Source organism: Lacerta agilis, chromosome 4, assembly GCF_009819535.1.
Source record: "Lacerta agilis isolate rLacAgi1 chromosome 4, rLacAgi1.pri, whole genome shotgun sequence".
Taxonomy (NCBI): Eukaryota; Metazoa; Chordata; class Lepidosauria; order Squamata; family Lacertidae; genus Lacerta; species Lacerta agilis.
In genome coordinates, this window is record NC_046315.1 from 47,690,612 (window position 1) to 47,716,660 (window position 26,049).

Consider the following 26,049-nt stretch of genomic DNA (forward strand, 5'->3'; position numbering starts at 1 on the left):
AGATTTTATCAGCTGTGCATAAAAGATAGGGTGCCCTTTGCAATTATTATTGTATAATGAAACATTAATAGGGAGCATATTTTTGGTTTGAAACAGCTTAATAATTTTATCATTTTCTGAAAAATGCATGGGGAAAATATATTATAACTGCCAGTACTAATGTTGCTGTGTGGCTGAGGACTTTCATTTTGATGCCAGTGAAAAGAACTTTGATGTTTACACTGTGCTGCCAGAAAATGCAGAACAACTACATTTCTAATCCTATTATAATTCAGAGTTCTGATTGAATGTTTCCTTTGCTATTATTGAATGCACCCAAATCTGGAAAGTCCCTATGAGTATGACTATCTGAAAAAATTGCTTCAGGTTTATATTCACATTCATGTTTTGAGAACATATAAAAGGTTGTTATATAGCACTCCTTGATCTACAAGTTGATGCAGTTAATGGATATGTTTTCTGAAATTTTGATGGCCAATGAAGCAAACAGTGTACATTTCTGATTTTACTAAATCCATGCAGAACCTGGTCTTCTACAGGGCAGTGTGCGGCAGCAGCCCCTAACGGCTAATCCTGGCTGCCCTGAAAGGCAGCATGCTGTTCATTATTTAATTTGTTATTATTGGGTTTGATCCAGATTAGTCTTCAGAGAAACTGGGTGCTCCCTTAGGCAGAAGGCGGTGAAAACCATTTTTTGTGATTCCGTCTTCTTTCTGCAGCTGCTATGCAGAAAATCTGTCCCATACAATGGCTGACTCTCTAGAGTCTAGAATGGGGTGGGAAATATTTGCCCCACCAGATGTTACTGAACTACAAGCCCTTAAACCCAAACAAGAATGGTCAATGGCCAAGGATGATGGGAGTTGTAGTTAGTGTAGCAGAAGGAAAAGCCTTGATACGCAGGTATGAATGCTGGGTACCATTCCATTCATGGAGGCAGATAGGTGGATGCAATCTGTTGTAATTTTACTGCCAGGAGATTAAGAAGAAAAGTTTATAAAATGTATATATTGGGGAAAATGTGCGTAACAATGAATATATTCATGAAAATAACATTGAGAAGGTGCATTATATTAGGGAAATTGCCTCTGAAAATATGCACATTAGTCAAAACTACATAGAAAAATGTGTTTATTAGGAGAAATTTGCAGTAAAATCCAGATGAATTGTCATGAGGATTTCTGCAAATTGCTGTAGCAATATGGAGAACTGAATTTAGGACCAGGGAAAAAAAAAGAAATTAAGAGTACTGAAATTTCCAGAGCTTTTCATCCCTATATATTATATATTTGCATCTTGATGAGGGAGGGGCATTTTCTGCTTTGCCCCAGGCAGCAAAATGGCTCAGGCTGACCCTGAATGCCAGATCTCTGTATTTCACAATGAGAAACAGCATTTCTATGACACTGAGTTCATTCAGGGGATACATTACCACAGCAAACAAATGTCTGGGTGTTAATTCAAGTGAAGCTCACTTCAGAAAAAACATGGATTCGGTTAGGCACTAAGAATAGGAAGTCCCATCTCCCTGCATATTATTTGTCAAATGTGTAGTCTATTTGTCAGCATAATGTTCCCAAGACAGGTAACAATAAAATCCAATATAAAATCATAAATACCCAACCTAATAACAACAAAAGGTACAGTGGTACCTCTGGTTAAGTACTTAATTCGTTCCAGAGGTCCGTTCTTAACCTGAAACTGTTCTTAACCTGAAGCACCACTCTGTTTGTAAATTCAATGAACTGGCCAAATGGTGGAGGAAAACTCACATATGGATCTGAAACACAAATATGTCTCAAGGGTAAAGAGGTAGACCCTCCTCCTCAAGCAGGGATACGGGATATATTTCTGGGGGGATATATTTCTTTACGGGATACATATACCTTTCCTAAGGTTCACTGCTTAGACAGAATCTGCCAGTTTGGGCAAGTAAGAGTGAAAACAATCATAATATGGGAACGGTACTCCTTTAATTGAACAGAACAGCCTTTTGTGCTAATACACACACAGAACAGAAAATTAGACATTTATTCACCCTGGTTTCCATATCAGTACAGGTACAGGCTTAGTCAGTGTATTTATGTGTCCTAGAAGTCTAATGAGAAATGGTTTAAAGACATAATTGAATTGTAAGGAGATATTAGAACAAGCATCACTGTAGATGGTAGAACAGCATATGCAAAATCAGCTAGAAGGGGGAATGTTTTCAGTCTCTGCATAATTTGCAATTTGAAAAATAATGGCTGAAAAAGAAAGATTAGGTAACAGTTGGGTTTGTGGCATACTAAGCTCTGAAATCACATTCACTAGCAGAAAACTGAATATGTTTCAAAAGGTGAATGCATGACAAAAATGCTGATACGTTCGCCTGAATCTACATCTTAGTTGTATGCTAAGTTACATCTGCAACTGTGTATTAGAAAGTGTAGTGAACCACTGAAGTAAGCATTGGGTGGGGGGGTTTTTGGACACATAATATTATAATAAAACGGAATTATTTGCAAACATTTCGTAATATGTAAAGTAACAGCTCTCAGTTTTCTGTAAAATATACTGATCAGTTGGATAAATCTTTTATAAAAGCAAGATAATTGATCTAATTATTGCCACGTTTCATCCAAAATCAGAAAGACTATTTCAGTTTATTATCATATCAATTGAAGGATAATGCCCCAAAGACTGTGGTAGCCATAATTGCAAATTTAACAGCAACTGTAGCCTGATTGTTCGGTGGCAGCAACAACAATGCTGGCCTGGCATTTCTTGTTAATGGCCAGGGAAATGTCTCTTGGTGGAAACGAAAAGCCCATCTGCATTATGCATTTAAACCAGTATCATACCACTTGTTGTGGCTTCGCCCAAAAGATCCTGGGAACTATAAGGATGCTGAGAATCGTTAGGAGACCCCCTATTCCCCTCACAAAACTACAATTCCCAGAGTTTCCCGGGAAGAGGGATTGATTGTTGAACCACTCACAGAATTGTAGCTCTGTGAGGGGAATAGTGTGGATGGGGCTTAACTGTTATAAGATGGTGTGGAATGGGAAAGCCAACAGCTTGAGGCAAGGAGGGAGTGGGAGGCATTTTGGGGTAGGCTCTATAGGAATATGATAAAGGGCAGATAATTTGCTTTGTAGGATGTCTTCAACTATTTTCCTCTATCAATGTCCCACTAGTATATTTGTAAATATATATTACAAAAACACAATCCATCCCCAGTGATCTTCCTACCAAACAAAGTCACTTCCCTTGGAACATTTCCCTTGCATTTCCCTTGGAACTTCTTGCCACTTGGGGAAGAGCAGAGCACATAACCATGGCAACAAAGGAGATTATTAAAAATGGAAGATTACTAGTGGCATGGTTCAACAGGGACCAGGGGCTCTCTAAATGCCAATGAACACCTGATTAAGCTGTTCCAACAACACTTAATTCAGCCCCACCCCCCTTAAATTGTGCATGTAAACCAAACCATAATAGCTTGTGCCTTTTTTGTTCTCTATGTAACTACTGGTTATACCATGTCTATATTTCTCTTGAAAAGAGCAAGAAAGATTCTCAGACCCTCTAAGGGGCAGTGCTAATTCAGCCCACCATGGGATTGCCCGAAAGTAAAAGACATATTACCAATAAAATTCCTCAGTAGCTCTCAAGACTCCAGAATCACTGGAATGCTTGAAAGGAGCTTTCTCTCTGTGGCTTGATGTATGTCTCAAGGACATAATAGAAATCTTACTTCCATTTTCATGCTGACATAACAGCAATTTGCTAGAGAGATGATCGTATAAACAAGGTGCTACAGGTCATGCCATCATCCAACTCGTATTTTCTTTCAGACTGAGGTCTACATGATTATAATGATAAGGAATATTTTCTAGGGAATACTAAAGTGAGCAGACCTTTTTTCGAAGTTAGAAACATTACGGGTAGAAATAGAACTACATAAATTCACAACTGCAGAGCAGCGGCTGTAAGGAGGGAACAGCAGTCATGCCAAACTTGGATGCCTAGTTGTTGCTGGACTGCAGCTGTGATCATAATGAGATTCTAACCTTGGAAATCCCTCTTGATTGTGGAAATGAAGGTGACGATGAAGCAGCTTTTCCACTCTGATTCTCTATGGCATAGGTTGCGAATCTGTTGCCTTCCAAGAGCTGTTAGGCTACAACTGGGCATCATCCCGGACTGTTAGCCATGATAGCTGGGGCTGATGGCAGCTGGAGTCCCTCAACATCTGAAGATTCACAGGGTCTCCATCGCTTCCATATAGTTTGGCCCTGATGAGGTATGGGAAGACAGGCAGCCTATGCTCCCTCCTATTATAACCATTTCCCATTCTGCCTTTGGGGAACTAGGAAGACACGGAGAGACATTTGCCTTGTATCTGGAATACAAATGTCTGTCCCTCATATCTGGGATAATGCTTAGCATCCCTTGATGTTCCTATTTCCTAAATTGTATTAATGTGATTCTCTCAGAGAATGAATATGCTACGAAATCAACTGGGTTGTGCTTTGCAGAGCAGTTGCATGCCCTTCAGAACAGGGTTCAGGGCTAAAAATAGACACCCACACCTCCCTACTCACAATAGTTGAAAAGAAATTAAACAAAACAGAATCATTTGCAATTACAAATATGGAGACCTGGCCTCTACTCATCAGATAAGCATAAAATACTGGCATCTCCATAGTGTAGCATTATGTAAGACTCCAACAAGAATGCTTGACCTTGACAATGCTTTCGCTTTAGCAAAATGCACAAGGACTGGAGCCTTTTTTCCCTTGTTTATAATCAATCCTCAGCTTGGAAAGGACTTTATTTGTGGGCATAAATTAAGCCTTGCCTGTCAAAGGAAAATATCCTCCAAAGCAACATGCTAAATGTGTTTGCACTATTGACCTACAAATGCAGAAAGACAGTGGGCAGCTCCTTGCTGCGTGAGGAGGTTAAAAACAAAACTTGCTTATATTTTTTCAGCACCTTTACTTAAATGGATTAAGACTGCCATCTATAGCATTAGATGCCAGAAGAGTGAATTTGTCCTTTCAGTCCTCCTCTGAGTTATTTTCATGCTGGGAACACTCTCACACTGAAGGGTTTTGAATTTTCTTTTTGAAGTTTTAAAACATGCTAATTTAAAGAACATTGCAGATCTCCGAGCGCTATAGCGAGACTGCAGGATTTTTTTAGCTCTGAGTAAACACTTAAGGCTACTCTACCTCATCAGATTCATCCAAGTAATTATTTCTGCAGGGAGAAAGGTGCTATGGGCTGCACACTAGGAGACATGACAGCAATTATTGTGATCCTGGTGACATTTTTCTTTCCAGCAGCCTATTGCAGATCAGACTGTAGACATGTATAGCTAGTATGGATATGGCTGTTAGCTCTTTCACCTATATCCTGGCTAATTCTAGACCGGAGCTGAAGAACCTCAGGGTTGGGTTCTCTCTCTCCAGCAAGAGACACTCTGCCTAAGACCTGCCCTTCTTCCTGCCACCCAGCCATACTGTCCCTTATCTTCCCTGGCTAGAATGTGTTCCTGGCCTAGAAGGTGATAATACCTCTTGCTTGCCCATATGGAGACAGTAGAGAGACATTGTCTAACGACACCTGGTATGTGGCCCCTGTAAGACTTCCATGAGAGAATTGAGCCTTTGAGGTGAAAAAGGTTCCCTATTCCTATTCTAGACTCCCTCTCTGTGATGGTTGGAGCTGATAGAGCTGTAATCTGAAACCTCAAGAGGCGACCACATTGAGGAAGGCTGGTGTGCATAATTGTTTGGGGAAAATTGGAATTATAAATTCACCATTATCAGAAATGTCAACTTGTGCTTCCTTCAAATCCATATGCAAACACCTTTCTGTCAAATCGTCACACATTTTAAGACATTCACCAAAGGCAAACAGGTAGGAGCTTACAAGGGATTGGTATCAAAGAATGGGACCTTCTTTGGTGCGTGAAGAACATAGGAAGTTCATCAAGGATTGGTCTCAACTGCACCATACATTTATACTATTTTAACAGTCATGGCTTCACCCAAAGAATTCTGGGAACTGTTGTTTATCCTTCACAGAGCTGCAGTTCTCAGCACCCTTAGCAAATTATAGCCCCCAGGATTCTGTGATTTGCTAAGGGTGCTGAGAATTGCAGTCACATGCTTTAAATGTATGGGGATGTTAATAGCATAGAGAAAGTAGAACAGGCTGGAGAACCAGAAAGTTCACTTCTAAGATGCTATGGTAAATGTTATTTGCATTTCACCATCTTTACTTGTAGCTGTTACCTAGAGCCAAAATGTAGTGTTGCATTTTCAGCACGCTTCTAATGGTGTGTTGCTTTCATACAGTTTTGTTTTGTTGGCTACTGTATGGTTGGAGCCCATAGTTAATGGGCATCTTAGAATCGTGGAACTATAGAGCTGGAAGTGTCATCTGGCTCAATCGTCTGCATTCATCTGTTCATAAGATGCTAATATTCTGCTAAGAAGAAATCATTTTTCTCTGCTTTACTTACCACACTTTTAAGTGATTGCTGATCCATAGCTATTTGATGTATCTGTGGGGGCAATTTATTTGCTGATGAAGAATTATCATTGAAACAGTTAATTATCCTAGAAGAACTGTTCTGTCTGCTGCTGTGCTCGGAGTACCTTATTGTGAAATAGTATAATGTTTCCTCTTCTTCTTCTTTGGCAATCACTCATAGCCGAGTAAGATTGTCTTCCATAAACATGGTTTTAACAATGAGTCTGTAAGTGACTGTGGAGGCCAATGCTGGATCCACACGTCCTTCCACAGTGGAGACATTGGTTTCTGGGAGGGAGTTGATCACAGTGTGGATCTGCCAAGCGTGCCTTCCTCTTAGCATGTTTCTCACTTGTGTTCTGAGTTTGAGTGTCTTCAAAGTCCATGACACCTTTGGTAAAGGCTGTTCTCCAACTGGAGCACTCGCAGGCCAGTGTTTCCCAGTTGTCGGTGTTTATATTACATTTTTTTAGATTTGCATTGAGACAGTCTTTAAACCTCTTTTGTTGACCACCAGCATTACGCTTTCCATTTTTAAGTTCAGAATAGAGTAGTTGCTTTGGAAGACAATAATCAGGCATCCGCACAACATGACCAGTCCAACGAAGTTGATGTTGAAGAATCATTGCTTCAACACTGGTGATCTTTGCTTCTTCCAGTACACTGATATTAGTTTGCCTGTCTTCCCAAGTGATGTGTAAAAAATTTCGGAGACACCGTTGACGGAATCCTTCGAGGAATATTTTGTCAGTACATTATTAGCCTCATGTTGCTTGTGGTTGTTCAGAGTTTACTGAATTTAAAAGTTGGAATCCTTTTCATAGGGAAAGGGTCATGCTACTGCTGCTAATACCACATCTCTCCTCCCCGCATCACGCTAGTGGCAGAGGTGGCACAAGAGGGACTAATGATGACCACATGCCACCTTTGAACCACAGGTTGCCCACTTGTGCTCTAAAGTGCCACATGTTACTTTTCCCTTCACGCACCTGTTCACCTTCTTAAAAGCTTAGTTCTTAATTTTCTTTTTTTTTAAAAAAAAAAAAAGCAATGCCTTCCTTTATTTTCTTTTTAATAGTATTGGTTTTACTGCTACTTCATTGTTTACTGCCTTGGGCTTCTTTGATAGGAAGGGAGTGATAGAAACCTACTAAAGAAATATGTTGGAACATGTAGTTATTCATTACACTAGTATTCAAGTATAAATTCAGGTGAGGTTTGCTGGGGTCTGTTGTTTGTTATAAAGCATATACACTTGTAATTTTAAAGTGAGGGTTTTTCAAGGGTTCTCATCCATAGCATATAATCCAGAAAGCACAGTTTATGCATTGTGATAGCCAACAGAAATATGCTCCTGTACAGCTTTTCTTGCAGAAATTCAATCTATACCATAGCTTGTCAAACTCTGAACATAAATAGTAGGTGCCTTAGGCATTTGTTTCCTTATTGTCTGCTGCTGTTTTAATAGCAATAAGAAAGCTTGTTTAAGCTTTAGATGTGGTTTAGCAGTTTAGTTCAAACAGTTTTCTGAAATGATACAGAATTCAGGGTATTAACTAGATTAGAAACCATTGCTTGTGAGGTATTTTAGTGTTGTCCAGGCAACTGTGTCTACCAGAATGTATTCACACATATGTTAAAAACTAGAAAATTGCTTCTTCTTATCCAAATAGTTGTATAGCTACATCTAGATACCATGCCAAAGTTTACTTGAAATTCTGAATTTCCCCGCTTCTATTTCTGGTGCCTTTCACCATATCAATTCATACAAACATAAGCAATACACATTTCTATTAATTTCCAATAATATATATGTCCACGTTACCATTCATTTCTAGTAATAGGTTGAACTGAATCACTGAAAATTTAGGATTCAGGTGTGCATTTGATTGCAGCTGGCTGTGAGGAAGCAGCAGCAATGCTGCATTGGCTGTGTAAGTCTGCAGGAAGCCTGACCAGCAATAAATCAGGTCAGGTTAGAGGTCAGGGCTCCTTTCTCTGCATGCAGAGATAAAGCAGAAACACCGAGGTGGAGGTGGAGGCTTGATGAACAGCCATCCAGAAAGAGAAAAACTGAGAGAAGCAGGAGAGTGAAGATGAATAGGAGAATTGCTGGGATGCATCCCATTCTACTTGCAGTGACCATTTTGAAGAAACAGAGATAAGAGAGTGGGGCCCGCTAGGAGTATCCAAAGAAAAGTTAGAAGAGAAAAAGGATTTGGAAGTGAGAGACTCAGAGTACTTAAGAAGGCAACAAGAAACAGAGGTGTTGGATCTAGGTTTGGGGATAAAAATTCCTAACGGCAAGCCTATAACAGGAGATTGGTGGAATGTAAGAATGGAATGGATAGGATGCAGAACAAGCCCAGGGGACGATTCCAGTGTTGAATATGGCATTTGAGCTCTGGAGCAACTCAGATGGGCAGGGTACAAATAATAAAATTATTATTATTATTGTAGCATCCTCAGGTGTGGCACGGAGAGTGAAGGTAACACTGATTTGGAGCACCATGTGTGGTAAATTCATTTTAAAAACTATTAAACACAGCGGAATGGATCCAGACTAAGTACTTAAGTTATGACTAACTTGCCCTATTGATTTCAATGGGATATAAATTGACCTTCATGAATCTGAATCCAGTCCAAGAGAATCAACCCATTTTATTAAGTGTGTCACTTTGCTTTATTAATGAAAGCAGCTTCCATTCACAGAAGGGGTCCTTTCATTCAGTGCTCTTTTTCTAGAAAAAGAGGTGCTGGAACTCACTCATCTTCTTGGAATAGCTATGGTGCCCACCTGAGAGGTGCCAGAACTGAGTTCTGGTGATTTACTGGATGGAAAAAAGCCCTACTTCCATTACTGAAAGTCTTCTGTGAATAGAAGGATCTTCTGTTTGTCAGGACTAGAGTCAGACAGAGGTCAGCAATAAAAGAAGCAGATCTCCATTGTCCATGAAGCTAACTCTTTATTCAAGGAAACAAACCTAGTGGTCTCAGCAACACTTCCCAGGAGGTCTTGCCCCTATGGAACAGTTGCCAGGACTGAAGGTCCCTGCTTTCCACCATTTCTAAGGCTGCTCCTCTCCCGGATATCTCCAATTGCATCTGCACACCTCTCCTCTGACCTGCTCTTCTCATTACCCTGTGAGATTTCGGAAACCAGGTGGGATGGGGAACTTGTTGCAGCAGGAGAGGGAGACTCCCTGGATTCTTCAACAGGAAGAAGAAGAAGAAGAAGAAGAAGAAGAAGAAGAAGAGGAGGAGGAGTTTGGATTTGATATCCCGCTTTATCACTACCCGAAGGAGTCTCAAAGCGGCTAACATTCTCCTTTCCCTTCCTCCCCCACAACAAACACTCTGTGAGGTGAGTGGGGCTGAGAGACTTCAGAGAAGTGTGACTAGCCCAAGGTCACCCAGCAGCTGCATGTGGAGGAGCGGAGACACAAACCCGGTTCCCCAGATTACGAGTCTACTGCTCTTAACCACTACACCACACTGGCTCTCCTCATCATGTGCCTGTGGCAGCAATTGAAATCTGACACTCATTACACTTTTGTATCTAATAAAGAGATTTTGCAGGGGTTTTGTCTTGTTTTGCAAAATCTGTCTGATGCCAAGTGACAGTTAGCTTAGAAGAATGTGTGCATAAAACATGGGGAACTACTTTTAACTACAGCATTCTAAAATTGTTCAACTCCAACATTAAATACGAGAGCTGTAAATCCAAATCTCTGCTCATTAATGGATTTGGTAGTTCTGAATCAAGATCAATATCAATATAACCAAAATCAAAATACCCATTTTTATATAGGTATTGTTCAGACAAACAAGGCAAAACATTTTCTTCAAGTACGGAGCTGCTATCTTTTATTCTTTTAAAAAGTTATCCACAACAAGAAGTAAGTGAAACAGTAAATTAATAATATTTCTTTGAGAAGGAGACTTCTTAGTTGGGGGGGGAGCAACGGTTTCCCCCCTCCAACACTTTTTTCATTCATAAATTATGCTTGAAATTAAATTTAATATGTCAAATTACAACACAATTTAGGTGTAGCCAAAGCCCAATACATTCTATCCCTTTGTTAAGCCTTCTTCAAGCATTCAGGAACTGGGATTGGAGGAACGTGCTGGCTAGCTCTGTCCCCATCCAGTCTCCATCACCCTCTGCAATCTGGAGGGTGAGGAAATCTTCTGTACCAAGGCAGGCTTTTGCATGATGTAGAACTCTGGACAATCAGGGTCCTACATCATGTGGGAAGCCAACCCAGTAGAATCAGACTTTATTACTTCAGATAGTTGTCCTCCATCTCATGGAGGAATGGGGAAGGAAGGTGGGGCAAGCATGCTCCTCCACCTGGTCCCTCTACATGTGCTGCTCCTCCCATCCAAAGAGGACTTCAGTCCACTCTATTTTAGACAGAAGATGAGAGTCCATGAAATGCCTGCCTATGAAATGACAAAGTCTTATTTGGGAAGGTAACATACCACTCAATTGCAACAACAGCAACAAAAAACATTCAGAGACTGTATATCAGAAAGAACGACAGATTAGAATGATATTGAATAGATGCCTCAAGATTAATTAAAAAGAAAAGCATCTGGCATAAGCAGAGATGACAAGCAAAGAAAAAAATGATAATGTACTTCTGACAAAATGTGATCATTAAAATCAACTAAATATAATTTTAATCATCTCATTAGGTAACTCGTGATGTTTAAAAAAAAGATATTACCAGCTGGATTAAATCTCCAGAACTCAGTGCTCTCTGAATGACTCTTCGTGTTTCCCAATTAATTTTCTTGATATTAAAAAATACATATGTATAGTATTAAATGTGTCTTGGAGGCTGCTATGAAAATAATTTCAGCAGAAGAATTCATGTTGCTGTCTTACACAGAACGTAAAGATTATTAATAGATGCTGGCATGAAATAGTTGAGGAGGCTTGTATCTGTAGGAACTCCAAATGTGCACAGATATGCAAACACCATGGAGGTAAAATATACTTTAAGAATTCTCAGATTCTATCTTTGAAAATATATTCTAACACATTACTATATAGGGGTGCATGCATAGACACACAGCATACAGCACAGCTACAGTGCTTGCCTGCAGATGGCTATAGGCCATTGTCACTTTAATCTTGGGTTGCATGTGTTCAGCTACTTGGGCAGAACCTTGGTGGATCAACCTTGCTTGTCTTGGTGGATCAGCTGAATGGCAGCTACCAGCAGAAAAACAATGCATCCATCATGGGTGGAGTGAGTGCCATTTCCACTTGCTCATCCTGTCCAAAGTTTTTGATGGGAGCTCTTGTCTGGTATGACCCTAGAGAAGAACAAGGGTAAGAGCATCAACCATCTTGGGTACATATGGGCACTGCAGTTTTTCTTCCTGTACTAGATTTGAGTAAAAACAAAATAAAATAAAAAAGTCCTTCCAGTAGCACCTTAGAGACCAACTAAGTTAGTTCTTGGTATGAGCTTTCGTGTGCATGCACACTTCTTCAGATACACTGAAACAGAGGTCACCAGATCCTTAAATATAGTGAGGGAGTGGGGAGGGGTATTACTCAGAGGGTGGTGGAAATGGGTGATCAGCTGATAGGTGTGGAAAACCTGTTGACGACTGTTAACGACTGCAATTGGTCTTGCAAGGGGTGAGATGGCTAAAGATAGCTTTGTCATGTATAATGAGATAAGAATCCAATGTCTTTGTTCAGACCAGGTTTCTCCATGGTTTTAAGTTTGGTGGTTAGTTGCAATTCAGCCCCTTCTCTTTCCAGTCTATTTCTAAAATTCCTTTGTATTAAGACAGTTGCTTTGAGATCTTGTATAGAATGTCCTGGGAGATTGAAGTGTTCTCCTTCTGGTTTCTCTGTCTTGTGATTCCTGATATCAGATTTATGTCCATTTATCCTTTGGTGTAGGGTTTGGCCTGTTTGTCCAATATAGAGAGCTGAAGGGCACTGTTGGCATTTGATTGCATACACAATGTTGGAAGATGAGCAATTAAATAGTCATGAGATGGTATGTTTGATGTTGTTGGGGCCAGTAATGGTGTTGTCTGGGTTTATGTGGCAGCAAAGTTGGCATCTGGGTTTATTGCAGACTCTGGTACCAGTGTCCATGTTGAGTCCTGTTGTTGTATTATTGTGGGTGAGGAGTTGTTTAAGATTGGGTGGCTGCCTGTAGGCGATGAAGGGTCTTCCTCCCAGAGCTTGAGAAAGAGAACTGTCATTGTCTAGGAGAGGTTGTAGATCTCTGATGATGCGTTGTAATGTTTTAACTTGGGAGTTGTATGTGATTACTAGTGGTGTTCTGTTATTTTCTTTTTTGGGTCTGTCTTGCAGCAAGTTCTCTCTGGGTATCGGTAATCACTGTGCATGCACACAAAAGCTCATACCAAGAACAAACTTAGTTGGTGTCTAAGGTGCTACTGGAAGGATTTTTTTATTTTATTTTGTTTTGGCTATGGCAGACCAACACGGCTACCTACCTGTAACTAGATTTGAGTAGAATTTGATTTTGAGGATCTTCTGTAACCACCTGGGAGGGGCAGGATATGAGCATTCTTATTCTTGATAAATAAACTCCATACATAAATAGCATCGTTCTTGTATATTGATTCCAGATATGTTTAAAATATGTTTTGTTTTGTTTTTGCTGCTAAGCCGACACTAAAAATAAATGCTAGCGGAGAAAGAAAATTTGCTTTGGTAGGAACATTTTTAGATGTCCCTTTTAAAAAAGATGCTCATTTGTGCTATGTAAGATATTATAGTGGGTTTGTTTGTTTGTTTTTAAAGAGATCATTGTGGGACAATTATAGAATGATGAACATGTTTCATAACAGCTTGACCCGAAGGTAAAGAGCAAAAGTTCCCAAAAACATTTACAGCAGGATAACTATGATGAAAATGAGACTAAAATTTATGTGCCTCTTTAGCTATATTGATAGGTCTTTCACCCCTGTTGTATACGTTATGGGTATGAAAGGGGTTGGGTTTTTGTTTTGTTTTTTTTCTTTATTTGGCTCTGAGTATTAGGGGATTGTGCAATTTCTGAAGTTTGCCTGCAGCTGACTTCCTTTTCAAACTATCAAGACATTTGCCTGAGTCAATCTGGCCTCCTTAATCTAAGTCTAAAGGTTCTGTTTAACCATTTATATTTTGTTTCCAGTGCAGTTCACATACATCAGTCTAGCTTTTGTTTTACTACCAGCCGGCTAAGGGAGGGGGCACCATCCATTTGACCACTGGCAAAGAGCAATCTATTTTGTTATACTAAGGAATATGCTTAGGCACCCATTAACTCACCAAAAAACTTGCCTGGCTAGTTCAACAATGGAATCCTCCATTAGATTTTTTACCCATTCTGGATCCAGGACCCCAGCAATTAGAAGGGGCTCAGGCGACATACTGTATAACCTATAGACCCTCCCGCTGGTTATTCTGAGACACCCTGTGCCTTACAACTGCACGCTTCCAAAGGCATTTTTTTATTATCTTTTCATTCCTCATACTTTTAAAAAGCATGAAATGAACCAGTCTTGTTAAAAATGAGTTAGTGGGAAAGTGCACTATGTTATATAATTGAAAATGTCATGAATTTTTCAGCTAGATTTGATGCACAATAAACCAGAACAGCTCCTCTACAGCTACGGTGTTGCAATCTTTCAGGTCACTGATCTACTATTCAGATATTCTTTGAGCTTCAGGAAGCAGAAATGGAGTAACTTTGTAATTAGACTGTGTGAATATCATAAACAGAAGCAAATCCCACTGAAATCAACATGATCTAGAGCCCATGCACTTATATATCAGATTTGGACACAAAACCAAAACTTGCAGAAATTCAATTCAGCTGCTCTTTGCCACACACACAAACACACACAGATATTTACAGCTACATCAAGGATAGGTGTTGATGCAACTAGATATGACATTTCGGTTACATAAAAAGATGTTCCTTAAATATTATTCCTCACATGCACACAGAGATAGAGCAAAATAAAAAATGCAGGAGGGACTCATGACTCCCTATAGGTATGTGGGGATCTAGCATTCTTAAAACATGATATAGCAGAATTTGGATCATATTCATAATTTTTACTGAAGTCATCACTATGTCAGAGTATTGAGTAGGACTACCAGAGATCAGCATCATTTTGCAGCTTGCACTAAATCAGTGTTGGATAACCTGTGACCCTCCAGATGTTGCTACACTCCAACTCCTGTCAGCCCATGCCAGCATGGTCAATGGTTAGGGATGATGGGAGTTATAGTACAGAAACATCAGGAGGGTCACATGTTCCTCACCCCTGAATTAAATAGATGAACATGGGGAACAAATAACGCAGGTTTGATTGGATTGTATGGCTGAGAACAGAACACTCAATGATTTTTACATCACAATGTTATGGGAACTGTCCCAGAACTGTGTTACAGCTATGACTTGCAATGGTACAGAACCCCTTTGAACAATAACATTAGATGAGAAATGCCAGTGCAGGATATGTAGGTGAAATAGCAGACAAGCATGAGGCTTTGTTCATGAGATACTTCAACGGAAAGCAAAATATTCTTCGCAACAAGGAACACAGATTTCCAGGAAAGGAAGCACCAGGATTCCTATACTTCTAAAATTGATAATCTACTTAAGAGACAAAAATGGTAGCAAGCGTAATCTCCTGTTCTACAGAATTATTCCAGTTTTTTTAATGGTAAACTGTCTTATGAAGAGCAATCATTTTGAAACTAGCAAAGGGGACAACCAGAAGAAGTGCAGAGATCCATAATAACCCTAAGAATGAATACATTGTTCTTGATGTACTTCACTTTACAGAAGTCAGAGGTCTCCATAATTCATATGTGTCCAATTCAGGATAGGGCTGCCTCCCACTCCTCAGCACAAAGTCTTTAAATGCACTTTATTAAATGGACTATATAAATGTACTGTAGATACACAATATATAACAAAAGGCACAGCTAGCTGCCAGCATCATACTCTTACATACAGAAAAGCATTATCATTGAGGCATTTTCAGAAAATTGCTTTCTACCATGATAGTGGTGACCCTTATTTAGACTCTGGAGGCGACAGAGAAACTTGTGAGAATTGTATCCACAGGTTTAAATTAAGAGGGAAAAGGGGGTGACTGGAAAGCTGATGAGCTTTTGACATGACAAAGTGCATACACTTCAAAGTGAGTTATTGAGTATGGCTGTGCACAAAGACAAGAGAAGCGTGCATGCAGAAAGTTATTCACTTGCTGCTGTAACATCAGCAGCTCTCCCTGCTGAAGAAGCAAGCTGCTCTTCAAACTGGAAAGCAGCTTGCCTCTTTGCATTGGGAACTGAAACAGTGGAGTTCTGGGTGTAAATGTGCATCTCTCGCATGCTTCCCAGTCTGATGTTTCTGCAGCAGCGACATAAAGACCGGAAAAGGCAATCAACTTTTTAATCAGCTTGACTCTTCTGCCGATAATGTTATCTGCCTCTATGAAGCTGCATGACCCTCAAGGCCATCTCATGCTGGATGCATAGAAGAAATTGGTAAACACGATAGGTCATCAGGTCATAGGTTGTTTCAGCAAAGTCAGCACTGGAAAAATATGAGAGTAGCTTTCAAAAATTGTAGAACTTTAAAAAAAATCCTGGTACTGTCATTGATCCCAAAGTTTCTATTGGTGTTCACTACTCTGTCCATCAGTTGTGGTCATTTTCGGACACTGTTTCCTGCATTCCACCATCAAGAACAATTGGATTGATGGAGGTACAAATCAAGGCATTTTGGTGAATGTACCTCAGTTGTAGAATTTTCCAAGAGGAGTTAGACTGGCCTTCCTCTGCTGTCCTTTAGGTGGGTAGTTATGATATTTTTATTTTGATATTTGGTGTGCAATTTTGAAATCTTGCCTGCTTAACTCTATTTTGTTTGCTTACCTCCCAAGTTCTAATGCTCTCAATTTTTAATTGTAATCAGATTTTAATTGTTGTAAGTGGCTTTGGAGAACCTTTTTAGAGCTAAAAAGTGATACACAAGTGCCTTTTTAAACACATGCATACATAAAAAATTGATAGGATATAATCACAGATCCCATTAATTTCATCAGAAGCTTTTTGCATTCAAGGGCTCTAAATAATACTTACAACATTATGGCTCAAACTATATATCAAGTTTTCTTTTACTGAGTCTGAACTTTGGAGCTTATTAAGTCTATGTGGCTTGACAGTGGTCCTCCAAAGTGGCCCAGCCATAAGTTCCTTTTAACTGATGCCAAATAGTGAACCTGGGAGCTGCTCCATGCAAAGCACTGCTCTATTGCCATTTCCCTTCCTGATGCACATCATTTTAGCATTCCCTTGATGGGCTTCTGGTGGCTCTTGGATGCATCCAGCTGGCTGCATCAACCCAGCATTTTGAGAGAATACAGATAGCTGCCAAGATATACATGGACTTGTATTTCGCTGGTGTCCAATTCATTTCTGGACTCTATTCAAACTGCTATCTATTGCCTTTAAAGCTGTAAATATTAGCAGTTGTAAAGACTAGGGCCATGATAGTTTAGAAGATGAACACCTCTCATATCGACCTGCCCATTTACTAAAATCAGCTTAGCAGTCCTTTCTGTGCCTTGTCGCTATCTAATGAATGGTTAGCAGAAACACCTTGCCCTGTGACAGTCACCTGCCTCTCCAAATGGAGAGAAAAAATGTTGACTGTGAGATACTGTGCACCACTTAGAGGTCTTTTGTTCTAGTAAACAGTATATACATTTTGTTAAATAAAAGAAAATTAGAAAATAAATACAAGATCATCAACAACCATGATGATCCCACACTGCCTGTTTCTTCTGTCCCCTGCTCCTTTTTAGAGATTTTGTTTTGTTTAATGTTTTATTATTTAACGGATTGGTGTTTTGTTTTGAAGTGAGCACCCATGGTCATTAAATTTTGATTCTAAAATGGAAAGGCAGAATAGAACCATTTTCTAGAACCATATAAAACTTTACCATCACTCTGAAATGGAAATGATGGGAAACAATGGGCCCAAAAAGGCCAACAGAAGGCCAGATCATTCAGCAATAACAGCCAAACAGCTGCAGCATTCAGTTTGGCCTCTCACACAGTTCGTGCAAGGGGGACATCTTCCCATGCAGGCCAGTTGAAGGAACAGTGGGTGAGTTTGGATTATCTGCAAGCAGCTGAGTCTGTAAAAGTAAGCCTAAAAAAACCAAAAAAGCAGGAGTTTATCAAGCCTCTGTGTTCGGTGGATTACATTCAGTATGCATAACTGTGGCAATCTCAGGTGAATTATTTTTAGTTACTGATGCAAAATATTACAACAGCACCACATGGAGATAAATTTACAACCCACATGTCAGGCTGCTGTCAGCTCTTGGCATCCTTGGGGAAACTGACAGGGCCCATCACCCCAGGAGGTCCTACCACTGATGTCTGCTCCATCCCCCTTTCAAATACGAGCAACTACGGATCATTGTTTAGTTTTACAACACCTTATTGAAAAATATTCAGTCAACAAATCCTCTGCCCTTTACGCGGCTTTTATAGACCTAAAAACTGCTTTCGACTCCATTTCGAGAATTAAGCTCTGGGAGAAGATGGAATCCTCATCTATTGATCCATGCCTCTTTTATCTTATACAATTGCTATATACGAACACTAGTCTTATGGTCCGCTGCTCCCATCAGGGCGATCTGTCCCGCCGGATACCTACCCAGCGGGGTGTTAAGCAGGGATGTGTATTAGCCCCCCTACTGTTTAACTATTATATAAATGACATTGTATTCAAACTATTGAGATCAGAATCCCATCCACCCAAATTGGCAGATAGGACAATTTCTATTCTCCTATATGTGGACAATGCTCTGATTTTCTCCAGGACCCCAGTGGGGCTACGGCGGGAGCTATGGTCATTAGCTGAATACTGTCAAGCGGCCCATCTTATTATAAATTATAAAAAAAAGAAAAAAGTAATGACTTTTGCCAAATGCCCTAAGATACTACCATGGAGCATAAATGGTTGGAAAATTTAACAAGTTCATTGTTTAAAATACCTAGGCATAGTATTTCATGACAAAGGGCTAAGGAAAGCCCACATGACACATGTAGCGGCAGCAGCCCATAAGTCCCCGTAGCAATTTTAAGTTTTCTTGGATCAAAGGGGGCACATTATATACCTGCGGCCTTAAAACTCTTTGAGGCAAAGGCAATAGCTCAATTGCTCTACAAGGTCCAACTATGTGTTCCTCCACCAAATCTGACCCCACTTGAAAGGGTCCAGTCAAAGTTTATTAGAGCAGATCTCCAAACGCCCCCCTGCATGTCAAATGCCGCCCTACGACTAGAAACAGGTATGATCTGTGCGGAAGCCAGAGTTTGGATACAAGCCTGTAACCTTTGGCTGAAACTACATCTGAACCCCCAGGGCTTGGCCCTGCTGGTATTAAAAGACAAACATCAATCTTCTTGGAGTAGGGCCATAGTAAATAAGATGATGAGTATAGGTCTTCACCCAACCCTTCTTATTTCTTGTGGTTACAATTTAGCAAAGAACATTATCAAGCAGAGGATAACAGATATTGAGAGACAAAATGATTTAAGCAATGTTCCTCTTTTTCTAACTCTGGACGAACAGAGATATTTGTCTCTCCCAGCTAGGTATCTGCAAGGGAGGTTTAGACGGGCCCCATTGGATGACAGACTATGCCCGTGTAAATCCGGAGAAGTAGAGACTATTGAACACGTGTTCTTTTGATGCTGTTTCTATGAGGACGTATGAAACGATCTTATTCATATGATATTGGTCGATTTCCCAGGACTCTCTGAAGATTTTTATATAAAATGGCTTCTCTCAGACTCCAATTCATATGTTACAGCTAAGGTGGCAAAATTTTGTGTTAATTCCATTAAGATTCGGTCCACCCAAATTGGTGGCACCCAAACTAATTTATGACATAAGTTAGAAAAGAAACCAATTTGCCGATTCATTATTTGATGTAGTGCAATTATTATCCAATTATATTTTACATAATGAATTAATGATGATAAATCTTGTCAGATAAAAATTTTAGAATATATTTTAGATTGTATTTTTGATCGATTCTATGTTTTAATGTGTGTGCTGGCCGTTGACTGTAATAAAATTTTGAATTTGAATTTTGAATTTATGTATTTAAAAGGGGGGCTTGTGTTGTAAGCAGTGTCAAGCAACAGAACCTATCTGTTTTAATTTCCCACAATACTCAAGAGTGATGCTACACTGGAGATATTAGGCCTGATTTAGCTGGTTCTTATTATGTTCAGGAAGCCAAACATATCACAGAAAGAAAGTCCTTTATGCACTAGGAATGTACAAAACTCTCCTGAGAAATCTGACTAATCTTATTAAAACTGTTTCAGCTCCTCTTGAAAGACACATATTTTGCCTAAGGAGGAACCTAAACACATTCCAAGCTAGCTTTCGGTGTTATTTCTTCCGCAGCTGTACAATGCCATTAAGATGAACGAAGCAGTCCATTTCTGCTGGTCCATGTCACATTTATATGGGACCCCCCATTTCAACACATTTCAGATTGCTCTCTCAGTTACATTCAGGTGGTGCTAAAACCAGGGGATAACTGAGTTTCACTCTGCACATTAATCCAGAAGGTTTAAATCATGTCAGTTTATATAGGGAGTTGTGAAGACTGAATTTCCTGGGCATCCCTAATGATGCTCTGACTTGTAACTTTCTACTAACCTGTTGTCCTAAGTACTCTGTTTAATATATCCCTGAAAGATCTTCTCATAGTCTGTGCTGTCCCATCTTTGAAATTGTACAGGGTATGTATCAGCAGCACATGTATGAGGTTTTCTGAAAATCTGGATATTGAGATTATCCACTCGGGTTCTGCCACCCACAATTCCACCCACAAGTCTCGTTCCTTTATCTCAGCGAGAAGCAAGGGTTATTTTTAACCTTTTCTGCTAAAAATGCAAACAATTATTACATATTCTATTAATTATTATATGTATAATATTATACACACATTATACGCTTATGCTTTCCAGTAGTTCTAAAGTAACCAGCACAAAAGCTGATACAAACGAGAATGCATGTAATAGTATAAAAATTCTTATGTATTAATAAATGTTGCTGCAGAAATGAGAGACTTGACTCCTTTATATGCATATGTTTGTGTAATATTTTTGCACATTATTAATCAGGCTTTATTTTCTTTTTTTAAAAAATAACAGTGCATAAGTGGCCAGGACATAAGCAGTGCTCAGTGTAAGATCCAATTCAGGCAAAGCTTGATTGGCTTGAAAGCACCAAGATCCATTTATAAAATTGTTTAAAATGATCTCCTTCTCCATCCCTGCCTATGTATGTAAATGCCTGCTGGATATAAGAGACTGCCAAACCTAGCGAAATAGGTACCGTTCAGCAGTAAGAAAGGGTAACAGACCTCTACATCTCTTTGCAAGTTTCATCATGTTTAGCCTTCCAGTTCATGTAACCTTTTGATGCCATTGTAGGAGTTGTTAAAGACGCACATGCAAATGGCATTCAGATTAAATGGAAACTGAACCACAATGTTCGTTTCAAATAAAACAAACAATGCATGAAACATTATGTCTCAAAACATCTAAGCATGTGTTACATTTTGCATAACGGCCAACTTACAAATTAAAACTCTGAACTGCATGGGATATTATGGCACAGTTGAAGAATTCTTTTGACAGTGGCAATCTTGACATATGCCTGTTACCTGGCCTGGGCTTTCTTCCAGCATGCTGAAATGATGACTAAGCTTCTGGGAAAGTGTTTGAGTTACAAAAGGAAGGCTGGCAGCAGTGTTAAATGTAAAGTACTTGTTCATAGCTTGATAAAATGACAGACTTTTAGCAAAAGCACCTATGGCAGTTGTCCTCTACCCTCTCACAGTCAATATGGAGCATCTAATCTGATATGCCTGCCAGCAGTTTTCTTAATCTCCCTGATATTACTTAGTTTGGTACATCAGCTACTTCAGATGGTAGCATATTGCACTACCAAAGTATAGCCTTTTGATTTCACTGTGAATTCTGTAACAAAGGAATACAAAGAACTGAAGGTGAAATAAGCATTTAGACCTTCAAAAATGTGCATGCTCTGTATCTTCAGGCATAATAACCTACACAATTTCTTGAAACAGAGTATCAATGAACACAAAGCTCCATCATGGTTTCTAATAAATTGGTCCAGGTCTAAAAATCTTGGATGCAGCCTATGTCATCTTCAGTTTGCTTATGGCAGTATTTGTCCTGAGTATATATTTATCAACCTGTATTGCATAGTATACAGTGGGTGGCGCTGTGGTCTAAACCACAGAGCCTAGGGCTTGCTGATCAGAAGGTTGGTGGTTCAAATCCCCGGAATGGGGTGAGCTCCCATTGCTCGGTCCCTGCTCCTGCCAACCTAGCAGTTTGAAAGCACATCAAAGTGCAAGTAGATAAATAGGTACCGCTCCAGCGGGAAGGTAAACTGTGTTTCCATGCGCTGCTCTGGTTCACCAGATGTGGCTTAGTCATGCTGGCCACATGACCCAGAGGCTGTCTGTGGACAAATGCCAGCTCCCTTGGCTAGTAAAGCGAGATGAGCGCCGCAACCCCAGAGTCATCAGCGAATGGACCTAACAGTCAGGGATCCCTTTACCTTTACCTATACCTGTAGTAACACAAAACAAAATCAAAAATTCTTTCCAGTAGCACCTTAGAGACCAACTGAGTTTGTTCCTGGTATGAGCTTTCGTGTGCATGCACACTTCTTCAGATACACTTCTGTTTCAGACACACTTCTGTTTCAGTGTATCTGAAGAAGTATGCATGCACACGAAAGCTCATACCAAGAACAAACTCAGTTGGTCTCTAAGGTGCTACTGGAAAGAATTTTTGATTTTGTTTTGACTATGGCAGACCAACACGGCTACCCACCTGTAACTGTAGTAACACAGTTTATTTTTTTAAAGAAAACAGCTGTTTTGCTTTATCATCATAAGTCTAAACCCTCAAGGCAGCACATAATGTAATTCATTGTTATTATGCTTATTGCATTGCCAGTACACTGCAACATTTTATATCAGCAAGGCCTTATTAAAGGATGTATTAAGAGGCTGTTGACATTGCAAAACAAATTTCAGTGGTATTTTTTCCTGCATGACTTATGCCCCAAAGTGTTCAAGCACCAAACACTTGAGAAGAAGTTCAGGACATTGATTCAACCCTTCCCACCAAAAAGGTAAGCAAGATGGACTACATACATAGTACTCACTCCTGCAACAAGAATCCCCCCCCCCAGCTTTAGCACAATGATCTAGTCTCATTAATACAGCATTTGTGTGTGCATGATATCCTGTGTGCAGGACTTATATGCAGATATTAAGAGCACAATCATATATTATATGTATCACCTGCAAAGAAAATGCACCCGAGTTCAATAGTGCTTACTCTCTAGTAAGTGGGTATAGTACTGCAGCCTAAGGCTACAATGCTATGCTCAGTTGCATAGTCTCAATGGAACATACTTCTCATTGGTAATGCATCAAATTGTGATTTAAATGACACAACATCATTAAACTATGGAATGAAGTCTTCTGTAAATCAGTGGCTACTAGCCATGATGGCTATGCTCTGCCTCCACAGTTGGAGGCCGAGGCAGCAATGCTTTAGAATACCGAAACCAAAGAAGGAGAGAGTGCTCTTGTTCTCAAATCCTGCTTGCAGGTTTCCTCCCCAGGCATATGGTTGACCACTGTGAGAGCAGGATGCTGGACTAAACAGACCATTGACTTATCCAGCTGGCCCCTCTTATGTCCTTATTCAGTTGCTGTTACTGTTGTTAATTGAATTTATATACTGCCCTATACCCAGAACGGTTTAGAGAATGAAATCAAAATATAAAACCACAAAATACATAATCAAAATAAAAGACACAACCCAATAAGCCCTCTAAAAAAACCCACATTTTAAAAGGGCACATTATACTTACAATATGCTGTCTGAATTTGAGCATACCTTGCTGCATGTCAGTAAATTATGTGGTTGATCAGAAAACAGAAATATTTACCAGGAAATATTTTATATGATAATAATAATAATAATGATAATGATAATAATAATAATAATAATAATAATAATAATAATAATAATAATAATTTTTTACGTTATTATTTAAACCCTGTCCATCTGTCTGGGTTTCCCCGGCCACTCTGGGTGGCTCACAACAGAATATTAAAAACACGATAAAACATCAAACATTAAAAACTTCCCTAAACAGATGTCTTCTCAAAGTCAGATAGTTGTTTATTTCCCTGGTATCTGATGGGAGGGCGTTTCACTGGGTGGGAGCCACTTCCAAGAAGGTCCTCTCCCTGGTTCATATTGAGCTCTTCATACTTCCCTCTGGCTTTATGGAAGTTAGGCTCCTTATAAAAAATAAAATAAACAAATAGTACTTTGACACTAATAGAATTCTGCCTACAACAACACAAATGGTCTTACATGAACCACATGAAAAATTAATTTAGGTAATGCAGATTTCTTCTGTGTACAATAGAATCCTATATAACCATCAGTAGCATTGTTTTTAAATTAAACATTATGGGAATACTTGCAATAAAGCCACAGAATAGCCATGCCTCACTCTGTTTGATGTGTAAAAGTTTATTTCACATAATTAACCCTTTGCAATGATCTTATTGAGCTTCTGCCTGCCTGTAATACCGCATCTATTTTAAATTGTGTTAAAAGCAAGCTTTTGTAGTGTGTTTATTTATTCACCTATATATGCTTTACTGATTTCAATAATGGTGCATAATGGATGAGAAACAAAAGTCTAAATGTCCCCCGGGCAGGGGGAAGCAGTCACACACAGGCCAAAGCTGGCTCCATTGAAATCAGTTGGAATTAATTGCTTAACAGTACATTCAATTCCCACAGATTTCTGAGATGTAGCCAAGTAACCGTAACTTTATATATGTACAAATCTGGATACAAGGCTGTGAAATCATGAAATTGAAAATGACTGAAGCATGAAAGATGAACAACATACTGAAACTGTATGCAGTGATAAATATGCTAGCATTGTATCTGACTATATCATACTCAGAGTAGACACACTGAAAGCCACTTGGTCATGGTCATGAATAAGGGTGCTTCCTGATGAATCTTCATAATGGGTTCCCGCTGCATGCTTTGCTTTTTTTTGCAGCGCCCACAAAATGTCATGAGCATTAAAATGGTATTGCGTAGTTCCAACCCCTTTTATCTGAGTTTTCCCTTTCCAGGGAAAACTCTAGAAACTTTAAAAAGCCCTGTTGCCACCAACTCATTTGTAGTATCTCAAGGGCCTGTTTTCGGTATTAAGCCTCGATCTGCAAGCAGTCCATTGATTTCAGTGAGCCTACTCAAGAGTGCGACTGAGATAGAAACCTTACTATTTAAAGCTCTAGACATGTCCTCATTATTGTTGTTATAAAGCAGACTAACATGGAACTAGGGATGCAGGAGAAAATCGATGTCTCTTGCCTTTACGGGTGAACCTCCCTAATTTGCTCTTTCTGGAACAATATGAGGAAAGAAACATCCCTTCGAAATTCACACATTTCCAGTTTTCGCAGTGCGGTTATCCAGCCAAGTAATCTGTAAAGTGTGAATGAAAAAGCATGTATTAGTGAAAATAACATGCAAATGGATTAAATTAAGCAGATTGCTTTGCAATAATGTTACAAAGCATTATCTAGTATGCTAGACAAAATTGCAAGCAAACATGTTGCTGATGAATTTTCATACTTTTTAAACACGCACACAAACACACAAAATGATGTGGATAAGTGGAGAACTGAACTTGAGATTGGAAAAACGAGAAATTGAGACAAACAGAAATTGGCAGATTTGCCCATCTCTACATGGAACATAGGAAGGAATTTGATGTTGTGTTCTTCCAGTTGTTCTGTTGGCATAAGCAGTTTAGCTTGTTTGATGGAGCAATCTCCCCTCTCCTCCTCCTGCATGCCGTTCCAGGGTTCTCCAGACCCCCCAGGGCTTATTGGGGTGAGGAGGAGAGTGGCACTAGCAGGAGTCATTACACTGGATCCTGCTAGCATACTCATTTAGTTGAATCTGGCCCCTAGGCAGAAAATCAGAGAATTGGTCTGCCTAGGTCAGTGTACTCTGACTGGTAATGTTTCTCCAGGAATTTGTGTGGGAACTTTTCCCAGCTCTACCTGGAGATGCCAGGGATTGAACCTGAGTCTTTCTGCATGCAAGTCAGAAGTTTTCCCACTGAGCTACAGTCCATCCCAATGGCTAATCCTCTGGAATCAAATATTAGTATTGTTGCTGCTTAGTTCAGGATAGCTACTTACAGCCCAGGTTTCAGACAGGCATTTCCCTCAACTCTAGTTGGAGATGCCAGGGACTGACCGTTCCCAACTGTGGCTTCTAGATGTTGCTAGTCTAAAACTCTCATC